At 49.2% G+C, this 17312-nt stretch overlaps 1 protein-coding gene across 3 annotated transcripts in view; it reads right to left on the bottom strand.

Annotated features, from left to right (window-relative positions):
- The window catches only part of cpvl (carboxypeptidase vitellogenic like), a 172763-nt gene extending 160451 nt beyond the window's left edge, over positions 1-12312 (bottom strand). The window contains exon 1 of one of the 3 annotated variants that reach the window (XM_072509389.1): positions 11906-12312. The gene's annotated coding sequence lies outside the window, so the exon portion shown is untranslated. The remainder of the gene's footprint in view (positions 1-11905) is intronic. The other 2 variants (XM_072509388.1, XM_072509390.1) reach the window with 2 other exon arrangements.
- Positions 12313-17312: the final 5000 nt, after the last annotated feature.

Raw genomic sequence — 17312 nt, 5'->3', positions numbered from 1 at the left:
GATCAGAACTGCTTGAACACTTGTGGTTTTCTGTTTCCAATTGGATCTCTAATTCAAATTTGGGGTTCTCCCGGAGTGGTTTTCCACTTCTAGATCGGGTCCCGTCAGGATGTCGCCAAATAATGTTGTTAACTTTGCCTTAGTTTAATTGCTCTGTTTTATTACCTTTGCTCTCGAGTCGCCAGGTATCTTTATGATACCGCCACGTGCTTCAAGTCCGAGTAATGATCAATAATCCAATACACCGATTAGTAAGATTTAAATCAAAGCACATTTATTATACACAGTAATCACTACTCATGTACAAATTCTACGTCTAAGCTACTTCTACTACTAACAGGCTTATACTTAACTTGGAACTGGCCCACCAGGTCAGGGGAACAAATGGCCTTTCGTTCAGGTTCTGAGCCTGCGGGATTCGAAGTTGGTACAGATTGGTAGCTAGGAGCGCCTATCTCGTAGCGGGCATTGAAGTAAGACTTACAGTTTTGACCAGCTGCTGAAGAGTGGTGGAGAAGAGAGCAATTTGAACTTGTGGCTCAATTCTTATAGTCCCCAGGGGCTTCCCGCCTTTCGGGGCGGACCCTGTACCTGGTCCCAAGTGATTGGACTTTGTCCCAATCGCTTGGTTCGATTTTCTCCAATGCTGGAGCGGTTCCCTGATCGATGGGCGATCTTGAGGTGGTCGTTTACCTCCTTTTGTGTAGGCTTCTGCTGGCGCCAAAGAGTATGGTTTGGCTTTGTGTGTCTAAATGTTGCTTATTGTTCCCGGGGATTGCTCATTAGTATGCAGATGGCTGGTGTTTTGTTACGCTGATGGTTGCTGGTATCGATAGTGTCTGGCCTTTCCAGAGGCAAATACACAGCCAACCTGCAGCTGCTCGTTTGTGTCTTGTTGGCTGACTTTCCCATCAGCCTTTGCCGTTCATCATTTTGAATCGGGAGTTGGCCATTTTAAGTGGCTACACCACTCCCACCACCATGGCTGGCTCCCCTTCACACTCAGTGCTGCAAGTCGGTCTGCTACGTAAAAGCTCTACCCTGATATAATATTACAAACATTTTAAAAGTTGGAAACTAAAAGGGAGGAAGTGAAAACCAAGTATGATTAAATTGTTTAAGTAAGACTTCCGGTGGCGGCCATGGAGTGGGAGGTCACACGTTTGGTGGCTCCCACTCTAGGTGGATTTTGCTGGTCCTTCCCATCCGTATGGACGTCTTCTTTGAGGGTGAAAGGTGCGTGCGTGCGAAGGGAAGGAAATACCCCTCTGGTGAGTCTGGTACATGGAGCAGAGGATGAAAAGTGCTACAAGAAAAAGAGAGCGGTTGAAGCAGGGCAGTTCTGTGGTGTGCCACAGGTCAAGATGGCAGAGGGCAAGGGGGTAGCGCTGCCCCCCAGTGGTCAACGGAGCAGCTGGTGCAGTATTTAAATAAGAACAGGTGCCGAAATGTGTCGACTAGGGGCTTTTCACAGTAACTTCATTACAGTGTTAATGAAAGCCTACTTGTGACAATAAAGATTATTATAGAAGTTCCAGCAGCAGAGGAAGGAGGCCTCGGAGGACATGGCTAAGGTGGTGGAGCCACTCAGGGTCGCAATTGAGAAAGTGGGGCAGAGGCTGGAGGTTCAGAGCCAGAGAAGGTTAAAAAGGCGGTAGGGGTGCATGAGGAGCGGATGACCTCGCTGAAGGTGAAGTTGTGGATGTTGGGAAAAGAGAAGTTGGAGGACCTGTAGAATCACCCCAGATGACAGAATTTAAGAATAGTCGGGATGCCCGAGGGTATCGAGGGAGCGGACGCCGCCAAGTATGTGGCAAGGATGTTGGAGCAGTTGATGGGGGTGGAGGCCTTTGATCAGACCCTCGAGGGTGACCAGGACGCACAGGACACTGAGGAAGAGGCCGCAGGTGGGGGAGCCGCCATGGGCGATGGTGGTGCGGCTGCACCGCTTTTTGGACAAGGAGAGAATTTTGCAGTAGGCAAGGCAGACCAGGTGCACCTGGGAAGATAATGAGCTACGGATCTATCAGGACCTTGGTGCGGAGCTGGCGGTGGACCTCCCAGGGTGGGCCTGGAAAGGTGCGCGATGTGTGCCAGGGGCTGGCCCAGGAAGGGGTTTGGCTGATCGGCAGGGAAGGAGGGTGGGGAGGCCCCCCGACGCGCTGGTCGCGTAGAACATGCGAGGGTTGAATGGGACGGTCCCGTGTGCTTACACATCCGAGGAGTCTGAAGGCAGACGTAGTGTTTCTGCGGGAGTTGGGGGATCAGTCGAGGATAAGGAAGAGATGGGTTGGGCAGGTGTTCCACTCAGGGATGGATATGTAAACGAGGGGGGTGGCGGTGTTGATCAATAAGAGGGTGGCGTTTGAGGTGGGGAGCATTGTGGCCGATTAGGGGGTGTGGGTAGGTATGTGGTGGTTATTGGGAAGCTGGAGAGAATGCCGGTAATCCTGGTAAATGTGTATGCCCCAAATTGGGATGATGTGGATTTCATGAGGCAGGTGTTGGGGAGCATTTAGATACGCACCACCCCAGATGACAGATTTAGATACGCATCAGTTGATTATGGGGGGGGGGGGGGGATTTTAATACAGTCCTGGATCCGAGCCTGGATCAGTCGAGCGTTGGGGAGATCAGCAGTGGCTAGGGAGCTGTTGGGGGGGGGGGGGGGATTTTAATACAGTCCTGGATCCGAGCCTGGATCAGTCGAGCGTTGGGGAGATCAGCAGTGGCTAGGGAGCTGTTGGGGGGGGGGGGGGGGTTCATGGAGCACATGGGGGGCAGCGGACCAGTGGAGATTTGGGAGGCCGAGGGCGAAGTTTTCATACTTCTCCCATTGGCACCGGGTGTATTCCCAGATCACTGCTGGCGGGGGCGCACCGCACTGGGTGGATTTGCTGATGGTTCAGGGGTGGCCCAATGGCCGCAGTGGGGCTGTTGGCGGATGAGGGGGTGTGTGAGCGGGTGAGGGCTGCTATTCAGGGTGATGTGGAGGTGAATGAAATGGAGGAGATCACAGCCACCATGTTGTGGGAAGCACTCAAGGCAGTAGTAGTGGGGGGGGGGGGGGGGGGGAGTTTATTTCGATTTGGGCGCACAAGGAGAGGGAGGAGAGGGAAAGGTTGGTTCAGGAGATCTTGAGGGTGGATTGGAGGTACTCGGTTGCGCTGGAGGAGTGGGTTCTGAAAGAGAGGCAGAGGATCCAGATGGAGTTTGGGTTAGTGTCGACGGGGAAGGCAGTGGGGCAGTTGCGGAGGGCCAGAGGGGCAGTGTATCAATACGGGGAGAAGGCAAGTAAGATGCGGCCCATCAGTTGAGGAAGCAGACAGCAGCTAGGGAGGTTGGTAGAGTGAGGGACGAGGGGGGGGGGGTAAGGTGGTGATGGATCCGGAGGGGGAGAATGGGGTATTTGCGGCCTTTTATAGGAGGCTTTACAAGTTGGGCCCCTGAGAGGGGAAGAGGGGATGAGGCGGTTCCTGTATGGGTTGGAGTTTCCCAGGGTGGAGGAGCGGTGGGTGCAGAGCCTGGAGGCCCCGATTGGGCTGTGGAGGTGATGGACGGCATAGGGGCGATACAGATAGGGAAGGCCCCGGGTCCGGACGGGTTCCCAGTGGAGTTTTATAAGAAGATCGGGGCGGAGCTGGGGCCACTGCGGGTGAGGGCGTATAGTGAGACAAGGGAGAGGGGGGGAACTCCCCCTACTTTGTTGCAGGCTTCTATCTCCCTGATTCTTAAAAAGCATAAGGACCCGGAGCAGTGTGAAAGATACCGCCCGATATCGCTGTGTAGATGCCAAGTTACTGCCAAAGGTGCTTGCGGAGCCGGAGTTGATTGGGGAGGATCAGGCAGGTTTTATGAAAGGAAGGCAGTTGTCGACAATGTCCAAAGATTATTGAACGTGATTATGATGTCCTTGGGTTGTGGTCATGGTGGCGATGGATGCCGAGAAGGCTTATGATCAGATGGAGTGGGAGTATTTCTTGGAGGTGCTGGGACGGTTCTCTCTTCCACAGCCCATTTCCTCACCAACACAATGTTTTCAGCCCAATAATATTTAATCAGATTCGGCAAGGCCAGCCGCCAACACCCCCCCCCCACCCACCTTTTCTCCAGAAAAGCCTGCCGCACCTGCGGGACCTTCCCCGCCCACACATACCCTAAAATCAACCCATTGATTTTTCTGAGAAACAACTTAGGGCAACGATGGGTTCGGGCAGGGGTTTGTAGATTGAGTCCAGCTGCTGTACAAGGTGCTAGTGGCGGGTACGCGGATGAACCAAGTGTGTTTGGGGGACTTTGGGTTGCACCGTGGAACGAGGCAGGGGTGTCCGCTCTCCCTGTTGCTTTTCACCTTGACGATAGAGCCACTGGCATTGGCACATATGACGTCGATGGATTGAGTGAGGGGTTGAGCATAGGGTTTTGTTGCATTCAGATGATCTGCCATTATATATTTCGGACCCGTTGGGCTGCATTGGCATCCGGGATTTTGCAAGAATTCCGCCAGTTTTCAGGATATAAATTGAATATGGGAAAGTGTGAGGTGTCCCCATTCAATGCTCGGGGGCAGGAAAGGAGGTTAGGGGAGCTGCCATTTAGGGTGGTGAGGACAAGCTTTAGATACCCTGGTATTCTGGTGGCGCGGAGCTGGGCCCAGCTGCATAGTTTGAATTTGGCTCGATTGGGGGAGGGGATGAAGGTGGATTTTAGGAGGGGGATGTTTTGCCGTTGTCTTTGGCTGGGCAGGTGCAGAAGAAGGGTTCACTCAGAGGTGGATACCGTTGATCGATTTCTTCAAGGAATACTGAGGGGTCAGCGAGGGGGGTAAGGGGGTTAAAAAGGTGAAGGCGGGACGTGATTGGGGGTTGGTGTTTGAAGGGCTGTGTCGTTGGGTGGGTTGATGTGATGGTCTTTTGTTCTTTGATTGTTCTTTTGATATTTATATTTTGCTAAAAAGCCTTGAATAAAAATATATATTTTTTAAATTGTTGAAGTAAACTAAACAAAAGAATCAAGATTTAAATTCAGCCCTTGTTAGATGTTTTACATATTATTGTAAAGTAAATAGCCGATCCCAGCAAGATATTAGTCTACTCACATGAACTAAACAACCAATAAATCTATCGCAACATTTTCTGGAAAGAATGTACATGCTTGGCGAGCATTATGTTAATGTTCCAAATTGTTAAATTCCATTGGGATTCCTTTGAATGCTGGAACTTAAGCCTTTAAATGCAACACCGATGTTTTCAGACTCATCTACAATTCCACTCAGTAGCCTGCTTTTTGGCTCAACAGCAACTTGGCTCTACATTTAAAAATTGTTTTCACAGAATAGAAATATTCCTGGCAAGGCCAGCATTTGTTGCACGTTGCCTTTTGCCCTTGAGAAAGTGTTGAGCTGTCTTCTTCAACTGTTGCAGTTCATGTGGTGCAGGTACACGTGCCCTTAGGAAGGGAGTTCCAGTCTTTTGACCCAGCAACAATAAAGGAACAGCGATATATTTCCAAGTCAGAATGGTACATGGCTTGGAGGGGAATTTCAGGTGATGGTGTTCCCATGTGCTTACTGCCCTTGTCCTTCAGATGGCAGAGGTCATGTGTTTGGAAGGTGGTGTTCACACATTGCTGCCACTGTAGTTGCAGAGGTAATGCCATGAAATGTCAAGGAAAGATGGTTAGGTTCTTTATTTTTGGAGATAGTCATTGCCTGCCACTTGTGTGATGTGAATGTTATTTGCCACTTACCAGCCCAAACCTAAACATTGTCTAGAACTTGCTGCATGAAGGAATGGACTGCTTCAGTATCGGGGGAGTCGCGGGGATACTGAACACTTTAAAATCATCAACAACAAACATCCCACCTCTGACCTTAAGATGGAGGGAAGGCAATTGCTAAAGCAGCTGAAGATAGTTGGGCCTAGGACACTACCCGTAGGAACTCTTGTAGCAATGCCCAGAGGCTGGCCCTCAACAAGGCCAGGATGAGATCAGCCATGGTCAAATGGCAGAGCAGATTCGATGGGTCAAATGGCCTAATTCTGCTCCTACATCTTCGGAATTTGTGAACTAAGTCCGTCTTACTTTGTGCTAGGTATGACTCCAACCAGTGGAGAGCTTTCCTCTTAACTCACATTGCTTAAAATTTGCTAAGGCTACTTGATGCCATACTCAGTGTGAAACGCTGCCTTGATGTCAAGGCCAGTCACTCTCACCTCACCTCTTGAACTCATGTTTGGCCAAAGGCTGTAGAGAAGTCTGGAGCCAAGTAACACTAGCAAAACCAAAGTGACCTAATCTTCAAGAGATGGGATTGTAATTCTGGAACCATCAGCTTTACACAGCTAAACAAACAATGCAACAAGACGACAATGTAAATAAGCCATTCCTTTATACTTAAATTGACAGTGTCACTGATGCCTTTTCCTTCCATTTTAATCCTAACATTCAAAATTAAGTTAGACCTGTCTGGACTATGGAAGCTTTGCATAGTCAATTTTCACTGCAGTGCTGAGCAGCAGTTCGGGTGCTTTCATTGTCAAATGGAAGCAAAGTGCTGTTGTGACAAATACAGCTCTTTGGGAATACCAGCAGGTACTTAAAACAAAATAAAGGTGCTGTTCTGGTGACAAAATGTCAGCTTTTCAGAGGTAAATATGTATATATGTTGCTGTACCCATCAACCTGTGCTAACTACATGATTATTCCTCTTTATTCAGCAAGGGTTACTGTATAACTTGAATCTTTACTGGGACCCCACAAATGCTTTAATTTGTAATTAGTTTGATTAAAAATTTGTAATTTAAAGGACTGGGTCGAACGCTCTGATATTTGGCAGGCTTGAGATTGCCAACCAGCCAGAATGGGCCAACCAGCCAGAATGGGCCAACCAGCCAGAATGGGCCAACCAGCCAGAATAGGCCAGGAAATCCCAGAATATGTGATTGGTCTCATGATCACTACCTGGACAACCCAGGAGAAAAGCTCCTTGTACACATGGTTCACACAACACGGTACCCTGGCCGGCATGTCCAGTAACCGAGTAGCATTCCACAGATCCTGCGGGTGTCTGGAACCACAAATGCAGCTTGTCACCCTCATTTTATTTATTTATTTTAAAAATAAATTTAGAGTACCCAATTCATTTTTTGTTTCCAATTAAGGGGCAATTTAGCATTGCCAATCCACCTTAACCTGCACATCTTTGAGTTGTGGGGGCAAGACCCATGCCGACACGGGGAGAATGTGTAAATTCCACACGGACAGTGACCCAAGACCGGGATTGAACCTGGGACCTCGGCGACGTGAGACAGCGATGCTAACCACTGCGCCGCCCTTGCTTGTCACACTCCTAATGAAGATACATTGATGGTGGAAGGAGCTACATTGATGGTGGAAGGAGCTACTGCATAGTACAGAGTGTACAAGAGAAAGGGAACTGTGATCTATAAATAAGTATAATGTGTAAAAGTTTGTTGTAACTGATATGAACTGAGTATTGCAGAAAGACAAAGTAGGAAGTAATGTCTTAATTAAGGCATCCTTATTAATGGACTCAAAAATCTAAGAATCTGAGAAAATTCTTGAACATTTTAAGAAAAAAATAACTTCAAGAGAACTTTAAACTTTGTTTGCATTTTGTCTTTCAATTTGTGAAAAGAAGAAAAGAAAGACTTCCATTTAATATAGCGCCTTTCATGGACACTGGACATCTCAGAGTGCTTTACAGCCAATTAAGTACTTTTGCAGTCATTGTTTTAATGCAGACAGTGCAGCAACCAATTTGTTCACAGCAAACACTCACAAATATTAATGTAATAATGACCAGATATTTTGTTTCTGTGATGCTGTTTGATGGATAAATATTGGCCAGGGGTAACTGCCCTGCACTTATTCAAAATAGCGGCAAGGGATCGTTTACATCCATCTGAGCAGGCAAATATTGCTGTGGTTTAATATCCCATCCAAAAGGCAGCACCTCAACAGTGTGGCATTCATTTAGTACTGCACCAGAGTGTCGGTCTAGATTTTTGTTCTCAAGCCCTGGAGTGGAGTGGAGTGGAACTTGAAACCGGGAACTTCTGACACAGGCACCAGAGTGCTACCAATTCAGCCACCGCTGTCTTAGGATTGAAATTCAAAACCATGATTGGACCACTTGGCATAAACAGGGATTAAATATTTTTTAAAATAAATTTAGAATACCCAATTCATTTTTTCCAATTAAGGGGCTTTTCGCGGGGCCAATGCACCTATCCTGCACATCTTTGAGCTGTGGGGGCGAAACCCACGCAAACACAGGGAGAATGTGCAAACTCCACATGGACAGTGATCCAGGGCCAGGATCGAACCTCAGTGCCGTGAGGCAGCAGTGCTAGCAACTGTGCCACCGTGCTGCCAACAGGCATTAAATATTAAGTATAGGAATTCTTGCACCCAAAATGTTAGTGAAGCAAATTATCACTCAATCACAACTTGCCATTATTAAAGTGCTTTGAAAGTATTAAAATATTCCTGAGGCCTTCGTGGGCACATTATTAATGAGAATTTCACATAAACCCATATAAGCAGATATTAACACGTGGCCAAATGCTTAGTCAAACAGATAAGTTTTAAGGACCAGATAAGATAGCAAAGTGGTAAGGTTTAAGGAGCCAATTCTTGAGCTTAGGGTCTCACTAAAGGCACAACCACAAATGATAATGCAAAAATCGAGAACTGGAAAAGCACAGAAAACGTTCAGGAGGAATTGTACCACTGGAGGAGGTACAGAGAAAGACAGGGACTTAGCCATGGAGGGATCTGAAAATAAGTGCAATTTAAAATTGAGGTATTGCCAAATGGGAGCAATGTAGTTCACGGATGATGGGTGAATGGGACTTATATGAGCAAGGCAGCAGAGTTTTGGATAATCACATTTTTTCAGAGGGTGCAATGTGGGAGGACGATAAAGGAATAGATGGGAATAGTGAAGGGCAATGGTAACAAAATAATGGATTTGCGCTTTCAGAGACAGATAAGTAGAGGCAGAGGTGGAACAGTCGATATTATAGAGATGGAAGTAAGCAACCTTGGTGATGGAGAGATGCGAGTTGGAAGCTCAGCTCGGGATTAAATAAAAACAAAGGTTGCAAACGGTTTGGGATGAAGTCAATGGCTAGGCAATGGAGTTTGTGGCTGGGATTGTACATATTGGCTTTGGGCCTTTTCAGTGTTTAATTAGAGGAAGTTTATGCTAATGTAATTCTGGATGTTGGGCAAGCAATGGCAAATCAGAGGCAATGGATAAATGGAGACTCTATGTGATTTGCTTTGTCTTGTAAAATTCATAAAATACACAAAATCATTAGTTAAAACGTACTTATATCAATTATGTTCTTACAGAATCAGTTGGATTTATTTGAAAGCGGGAGATTTTCCAGCAATTCTCGCCAGCAGGATCTTAAGGTCCTGCCAAAGCAAAACCGCCATGGGTTTCCCGACGGCATGGGGTGGCTTCAATGGGAAATCCCATTGACAGCAGAGCGGAACTAGAATAGCCCACCACTGGTCAACTGCAGGCCACTTCCCGGAACTGAGAAACACACCACGGCGGGTGCGGAAAATCCCCTCTTGGTGTTTCCTATTGCAATTAATACGGGAGGATCGTCACAAAAATAGTTTTTATTTAAAAATTACTTATGATTAAATCTCTTATGTGTCCTTCCTTTGATTCATCAGTTATGTTGCCATTTGTTTCACTGATAGCTTTCTGTTCCACAAAGCAAAAAACTAATTTTATTTTGCACTTGGTGAGATGGGGAAATTCAACCTTGGTTAAGTACAGCAGCATTTGTAAACAGTAAGCAAATGTCACTTCATCAAATGACCAAGCATCACATGATCAGTTTCACATGATCAAGGCCCACAATGGCATGTCACATGATAAAACACCCAGGATTAGATTCAGTAATCCTATTGAGTCTATTAATAACAAAATACCAGGGGACATTCATAGAACCATACACCAGAATGAGAAACCACCATCAAAACAAAAAAAAGTTTAGGAAAATAGCACTGTACCTTTACTGATTACTAATATAGTAATGCTGGATGTTAGTTACAGTAGCATTATTACTGGCATTCATTGTAGCTAAAGGGATTTTTAATTTTAACCCAAGTCATGGGGCTCAATATACTTCCCAACCTGAGGCAAAGGATTGTGGGTTCCAGAACCTAGGCACAGAAAAATCTGAGTTCACACCACAACACAGCATTGAGGGAGTGCTGGACTATCTGGAGGGCAGCTTTAACTGACAAGTTAAAATTGGGGTGCCATTTGCCCCGCATAACGAACGTAAAAGATCCTATGACATTAATTAAGGATGGGCAACAGACGCTGGCCTTGTGACACTCCCATTCCATGAAATAATTATTTCAAAGTGGAGCAGGGAAGTATCCCAGTGTCCTGGCCAACAATTAATCCTCAATCAACATCACAAAAACAAGGGCGGGATTCTCCGTTTCTGAGACTAAGTGTTGACACCAACGCAGAATTCGTGGACTTCCATTTCAGAAAAACTGGCACCACACGTGGACAGATTCCGCTGCTCCTAAGGCGCTGGCATGGGTGCCACATGGATCTCAATTGATTCCAATGAAAAACGGTGCGGGATTCGCCAGGTCTGTGATTGACACTCAGGGGATTGACAAGCAGCAGCCGCACATACACATTACACTCCACACACACACTCATCCCAGCCAACAAGATGGCACTGGAGCACACCCATAAAGCTGATGGGTTGGCTGGGGCCAGGGGGCACCCAGAGGAGTGCCCTGGGGGGACAACTATACAACCCATGGCACTAAGTTCAAAGTGGGCTGTTAGCGGTGTGTGCAGCTGCACGGTTGCCTTGCTAGCTGCAGCGATGGTGTTCCATGCCTGTCCACCCCAACCCCACAGCCCACCTCCTGGCCCTGGCAGAAGCTCCCCGGCCAACGGCACAACTGTCAACACACTATGGTGATATTGGACACTTTCTGTACCCCTCTCTCTCTTCCTCAGCAGCCGCCACGCTGGTTTCACAATTTTTAAAAGCACAAGTGAACCGCGCCATTATGAACTCAGCCCATCGGAGGCGGAGAATCCCAGAGAATACCGGGTCGGGCGGGCTAATGATATGCAAACGGTGTCTACTGTATGTGCGTTCCAGACCACATTAACACCACTGTCAAGGTGATGCAGAATTGTGATTTGGCATCAAATTTGGCGCCAGAACCAATTCTCCACCCAATCACGTTTCCCAATTTTGGCATGGGCTAAGGGAGAATCACACCCACGTTGTCTGGTCATTATCACTTTGCTGTTTGAAAGCATTTGCTGCCATTTTGTTTCATTACAACAATGACTACAATTCAAAAGGTTATTGTCTGTGAAGCGCTTTGGGACGCCCAGGCAAACACCCTTCCTAATGCGTCGCCAACGGGACATGGCCCCGCTCCAGCACCTGAGGTTTATCACAGCCAACCGTTTTCCATTCAGCCCATTCTCCAGGAAGGGATCGTCTGCACAGGCTACGGAAACCCAATTGAAAAGTGCACGTTTGGCTGACTCTAGTGCAATCAATCAAGGGGACGGGGTGGAATCTATCGGCCAATGAGTCCATGCATCAGCTCCCAGCCACACAACCTGCCAACTTTCTGGGTTCACAAGGGAAGAACAGATCGTCGGCCGAGATAATGCAGCAAAGCTGCAGCGCCATCAGGGACATAGAAACTGGCAGCAACAGGGGGTGGATAGCCCACATTCGTTAAAACCTCATCCTGTCCCTTTAAATCACATTCATATCGGTCCTTGGTGAGGCTGAGCGCTCGATACAAAGACCCCCCCACCCACCCCCGTCCCTCGGGATAGCAGCAAACTCACCCGGCTCTCAGCTGCGGGCTCCTCTTTCCAGTTTCCTCCTCAGTCCGCCGCTTCTTCCTGTGTCCCGGGCCGGGGAGATTGCACAAGGAAAAGGCAGGGAAGCGAAACCCTCGAGCGGGGCAGCAGCGACTGAGAGCAAGTTACCCAGCAGCGGCTGGCTTACTCTTGGGCCATTTTAACAGATAACTAACCTCCACAGATATCTGCAACGCAGAAACACCGTTTCCTGAAAAAACATTTTTTTTTTGCTGTTTATCTAATGTTGCGCCTTTGACAGAAAAACGCGCGCCACTTGGCACAAATGTGAATAAGAGTAACAGACTCTGGGTCTACAAAGTAGAAATCAGACAGGCTCATTGAACAATGTATGTTTGAAAAGGGGAGGGGGGAGTTGCAGAGAGGAAGAATCAGGAAACACATTTATATAGCACCTTCTGGAGCTCAGGCCCTCCCAAAAAGCTTTCTACGTAATGAAGAATGTTTGAAATCTAATCACTGTTGCAAATATGGTAAACACAGTGTGGTATTTTAAGTATTACGGTACCTGAGAGGCTGAAGCACAATTGGTGGAAACTATGCTTGCTATTGGTTAGAGTATATGATAGCTCCGCCCTGATAGGTGGGGTATATGAACCCGTGCCGCCCCAGCAGCCCTCATTCTGCACCTGAGCTGCTGGGGGGGGGGGGAAACGTCTAGCTTATTAAAGCCTTCTCGGCCTTTTGGCTAAGATCAAGTGTAGTCTCATTTGATCGAGGGAAGCTGAGGATTTAGATGACGATCGTGGATTGGAGAACTCGGAGGGATTGAAGTCGTCAAAGAGGAAACGTTTGGAGCTTGGCTGCTATTGGTGGATCTACATGCTGGCCTAAACCTCTGGTTTAGGCCTAACGCTGATACAGTTCAGACCCAACGTACGAGCTATGGATGCAGCTGCATCCCGACCACCAGGCTGGGGAGTGCAAAACACTGTCTGAGTCACAGTGAAGAAAACGGAAGGAGAGTCACCTTTGGACCGGAAACACTTCGTGAAGAGGGTGCTGCTCGAGTGTTGTGGGTTTAAAGCAACAGAGATCTTCTGCTTGCAAAACTTTCCCAACAATGGTTTTTTTGATGTCACCTTCAAGAGCGTCGCAGTGTGCATCAAATTCTTGAACGTCTTCAAGGAAAAAGGTAACCAGAGTCCCCTGCCGATCCTGACTGCGGAGCCTCTGTTTACGCTACCGTCGCAGCGAAATCGGGTTGCTACACTGCACACGTACAACCCCCACGTCCCTGTGTCTGATGTGCTCACGTTCCCCGCCAGGTACGCTGAGCTGAAAAGTGACAGCGTGCAAGTGAAAGACACCTTCGGCATCTGGACAAGTGAGCACCAGGTCAAGGTGACCCTAAGAACGGACAGCAACGGAACCATCCTGCTTCCCCCCTCCAGTTTCGCTATTGGAGTAAATCGTGGCTACCTCTACTACGTGGGACAGCCACGAGTATGCCACACCTGTGGCAAAACGGGGCATGTTGCCGCAAACTGCAGTGTGACCTTCTGCAAAAACTGCAGGCAGGAGGGACACATGACTAAGGACTGCAAGGAAGACAAGTGCTGCAACCTGTGTGGGGAGGCCGGCCATCTTTACAGGGCCTGCCCGAAACGCGGGGCGATATACGCTCAAATCATCAGCAGCGGAGTTAAAAAGGTGACCAGAGAGGAGGTGCATACACCCTCCACCGAAAAAGACACCACGGCACAGAATGCGGAAAAGCAACAGAAGGGCCCCCAACAAAAAGAGGAGGCCCCAGCACTTCCTGACAACCCAGCCCCAGCCCCATCTGATGAGGAACACTCAATGGAAGAGGAAGAGGATGGGACAAAGAATAAAGAGCCCTGGGAAACAGTGAACAGGGACAAACGAAAGAGGAAACAAAAAAACAAACTGAAGAACCCCCCGAGGGGTAGTGGCAAAAAGCGACACCTTTCAGCCGACGCACTTAGCGCCGACACCTCATCCAATGAGGGAAAACAGGACAAGAATCGGCCTCAAATAAAGAGGCAAAGCACCAACGTGGAACGGGAGGCACAGACCCCCCAGACCACCGACCGGGAAGAAAACAAGGTCACAGACCAACCCCCGATAGTAACGAGCAGCAACAACCCAGGTGAAGACCGGCCTGCAACCCCAACACCTACTGACTGCCACGACGAACGCCAGGGCTACACCACCCCCCAATGCATCTGCATCAAAATCACGGGGCCAGTACGGACCAGAACAGTTTTCTCAGCCCTGCAACTGTGCTAAAGTTTGCGAGCAACACCGGCATGCTGGGGAACATCCAACAGCTGGAACAGCCAACTGTATAGACTCTGGACTCTTGAGACTGGTAAATCTACCTTTTTATAATGGGTTTAAAAATTGCATCCATAAATGTGCGAAGCATCAAAGATACTTCGCGGTGTGTAGCCACACTCAACTATTTGGCAAATGTAAAAGCTGACCTACTGTTCCTGCAGGAGTGCAGAATTCCGCACCTCAGCAACTACAGGCGCTGGTCGAGCTGGTGGTCCCACGGGCCATTCATCTGGTCAGGAGGAAACGACTGCCGCTCCTCCGGCCTAGGTATTCTGCTGCGGGGAGGCAACTTCACCATCTCCGACGTTAAGGAGGTGGTGGGCGGGCGCCTCCTCGTAGCAGTCGTGAAATACAAAAACACCCCTCTCAGACTTATTAATGTGTACGCCCCGGACGTAAAAAGTGAGCGGCTGGCAGTCCTTCAGCAACTCCCACTGCTGTTGGCCACCTCCAAGCCGGTCATCCTGGGTGGTGACTTCAACTGCATCATCGATGCGGCTGGACGATCCAGCAAAGCCGACAGCAAACTAGACGCTACGTCCAGACTCCTGATGGAAACGGTAAAAGACGCCAAGCTGCTCGACGTCTGCAGCAACCCTGCAGACGGAGCGCAGCGTAGATGCACATGGTCACGGCCAGACTGGTCCGTCCGCTCCAGGATAGACTTCTTTTTTGTGTCCCAAGCTTTCACGGTCAGGTCCACCGACGTAATGCCGGTGTTCTTCTCTGACCACTGCCTCCTACTGGCCGACTGCCACCTGCAGGAAGACCAGGGGGTAGGTAGGGGGACATGGAAGCTAAATGTAAAACTGCTGACCCCTGAGAACATCGAGGAACTCAGGAGGGATTACAAAGGTTGGAGAACCGTGAAACCCCTCTTTGAGGCCCCACATCTCTGGTGGGAAGCAATCAAGGGGAATATCAAGAGGTTTTTCATCCTCAAGGGTGTTCAAAAGGTGAGAGAGAGACGAGGGGTCATGTCCAGGCTCCAGAAAAGTATGCAAAATTTGCTCCAGCTGCAGTCGATGGGGGTGGATGTCAAGGAGGATCTCCAAGAGGTGAAGAGCCAGCAAGCCTCGCTCTACACCTCGGAGGCCTCCAAGGTTATCTTCCGTTCCAGAGTCCGCTCCGTGGAGCAGGACAAAGTGCTCACGCTTCTTCTTCCAAAAGGTGCACAGAGAGACCTCTGTGATCAGCAGCCTGAAGGAAGAAGATGGCTCTGAAAAGTCATCACAGTCTGACATCCTGAGGATCAGCCAATCCTTTTATGCCGGACTGTATGACCTGAAGCCAACAGATAGCACTGTTTCCCAGACTTTCATGTCGACTATCACGGAGGTCATGGGCGACAGCGAGCTGGAAAACCTGGACAAACCACTAACTCTGGACGAGCTGACAAAGGCCGTCAAGTCCTTCGAGACGAGTAAAACCCCCGGAAGCGACGGCTTACCGGTTGAGTTGTATTCGGCTCTGTGGGACTGGATCGGCCCAGACCTGCTGGAAGTGTACGAGAGTATGCTTCTGGAAGGCAGCATGTCAGAGTCCATGAGGAAAGGCATCATCACCCTCATCTACAAGCAGAAGGGGGAAAGGGAAGAAATTCGAAATTGGCGACCCATTTCACTGTTGAATGTGGACTACAAAATTCTAGCCAAGGTCATCGCCAATCGGGTCAGGTCTGCTCTGGAGTCGGTGATCCATCCTGACCAGACCTGTGCTGTACCCGGCAGGAAGATCTCTGATAGCCTCGCGCTACTCAGGGATACGATCGCCTATGTGCAGGACAGGGGGGTGGACACTTGCCTCATCAGCCTTGACCAGGAGAAGGCTTTTGACAGAATATCGCACACCTACATGATGGCTGTGCTCTCCAAAATGGGGTTTGGGGAGGGAATTCGCAATTGGATCAAACTGCTCTACACAAACATCTATAGCGCAGTCTCAATCAATGGGTGGGAATCAGAAAGGTTCCAGATCAAATCCGGAGTCAGGCAGGGCTGCCCTCTCTCCTCTGCCCTTTTTGTGTGCTGCATAGAACCTTTTGCCGAGTCCATCAGGAGGGATCCGGGTATAAGAGGAGTGACGATCCCAGGCAGTGGAGGCGTGCAAGTCAAGGCCTCCCTGTACATGGACGACGTTGCCGTCTTCTGCTCGGAAAATGCGTCTGTACGCAGGCTCTTGACCACCTGCGACCAGTTTGAACTGGCCTCGGGAGCCAAGGTAAACCGGGGCAAGAGCGAGGCCATGTTCTTTGGGAACTGGGCCGACCGGTCCTTTGTCCCCTTCACTGTCAGGTCAGATTACCTGAAGGTGCTGGGGATATGGTTCGGAGCTGCTGGGGCGTGCACCAAAAACTGGGAGGAGCGCATAGGAAAGGTAAGACAGAAACTGGGCTGGTGGGAGCAACGCTCCCTCTCCATTGCGGGCAAAACCCTGGTCATCAGGTGTGAGGTACTCTCGGTGCTACTGTACGTGGCGTAGGTCTGGCCCATAACCCGACCCTACGCAACAGCAGTCACCCGGCCCATCTTCAAATTTATCTGGCGATCCAAGATGGACCGTGTCCGAAGGGACACCATGTACAAACCTCTGGAGAAGGGAGGGCGGAACGTACCCAACGCCTCCCTCATCCTGTTGGCCACCTTTGTGTCCAGCTGCATCAAGCTGTGTGTGGACCCCCAGTATGCAAACACCAAGTGTCACTACATACTGAGGTTCTACCTGTCCCCGGTGTTACGAAGGATGGGCCTGGCCTCATTGCCGCGGAATGCTCCAAGTAGTTGGACCGTACCGTACCACCTGTCCTTCGTGGAAAAGCTTTTGAAGGAAAACACCTTTGACCACAAGGCAATGAAGCAGTGGTCAGCATGTAATGTCCTCGAGGCCCTCGGGGAAAAGGAGACCGTGGAGGATGTGGGATGGTTCCCTGAGCAGACTGTCCGAGTCATCTGGCAGAACGCCTCATCACCAGAACTTTCAAACAAGCACCAAGACCTAGCTTGGCCGGTGGTGAGAAGGGCCCTCCCTGTCAGATTCTTCATGCACACCCGAAGGCTCTGCGCCAATG

This window comes from Scyliorhinus torazame, chromosome 6 (genome assembly GCF_047496885.1).
Source record: "Scyliorhinus torazame isolate Kashiwa2021f chromosome 6, sScyTor2.1, whole genome shotgun sequence".
NCBI lineage: Eukaryota > Metazoa > Chordata > Chondrichthyes > Carcharhiniformes > Scyliorhinidae > Scyliorhinus > Scyliorhinus torazame.
This window is presented reverse-complemented; position numbering and strand designations above follow the sequence as displayed.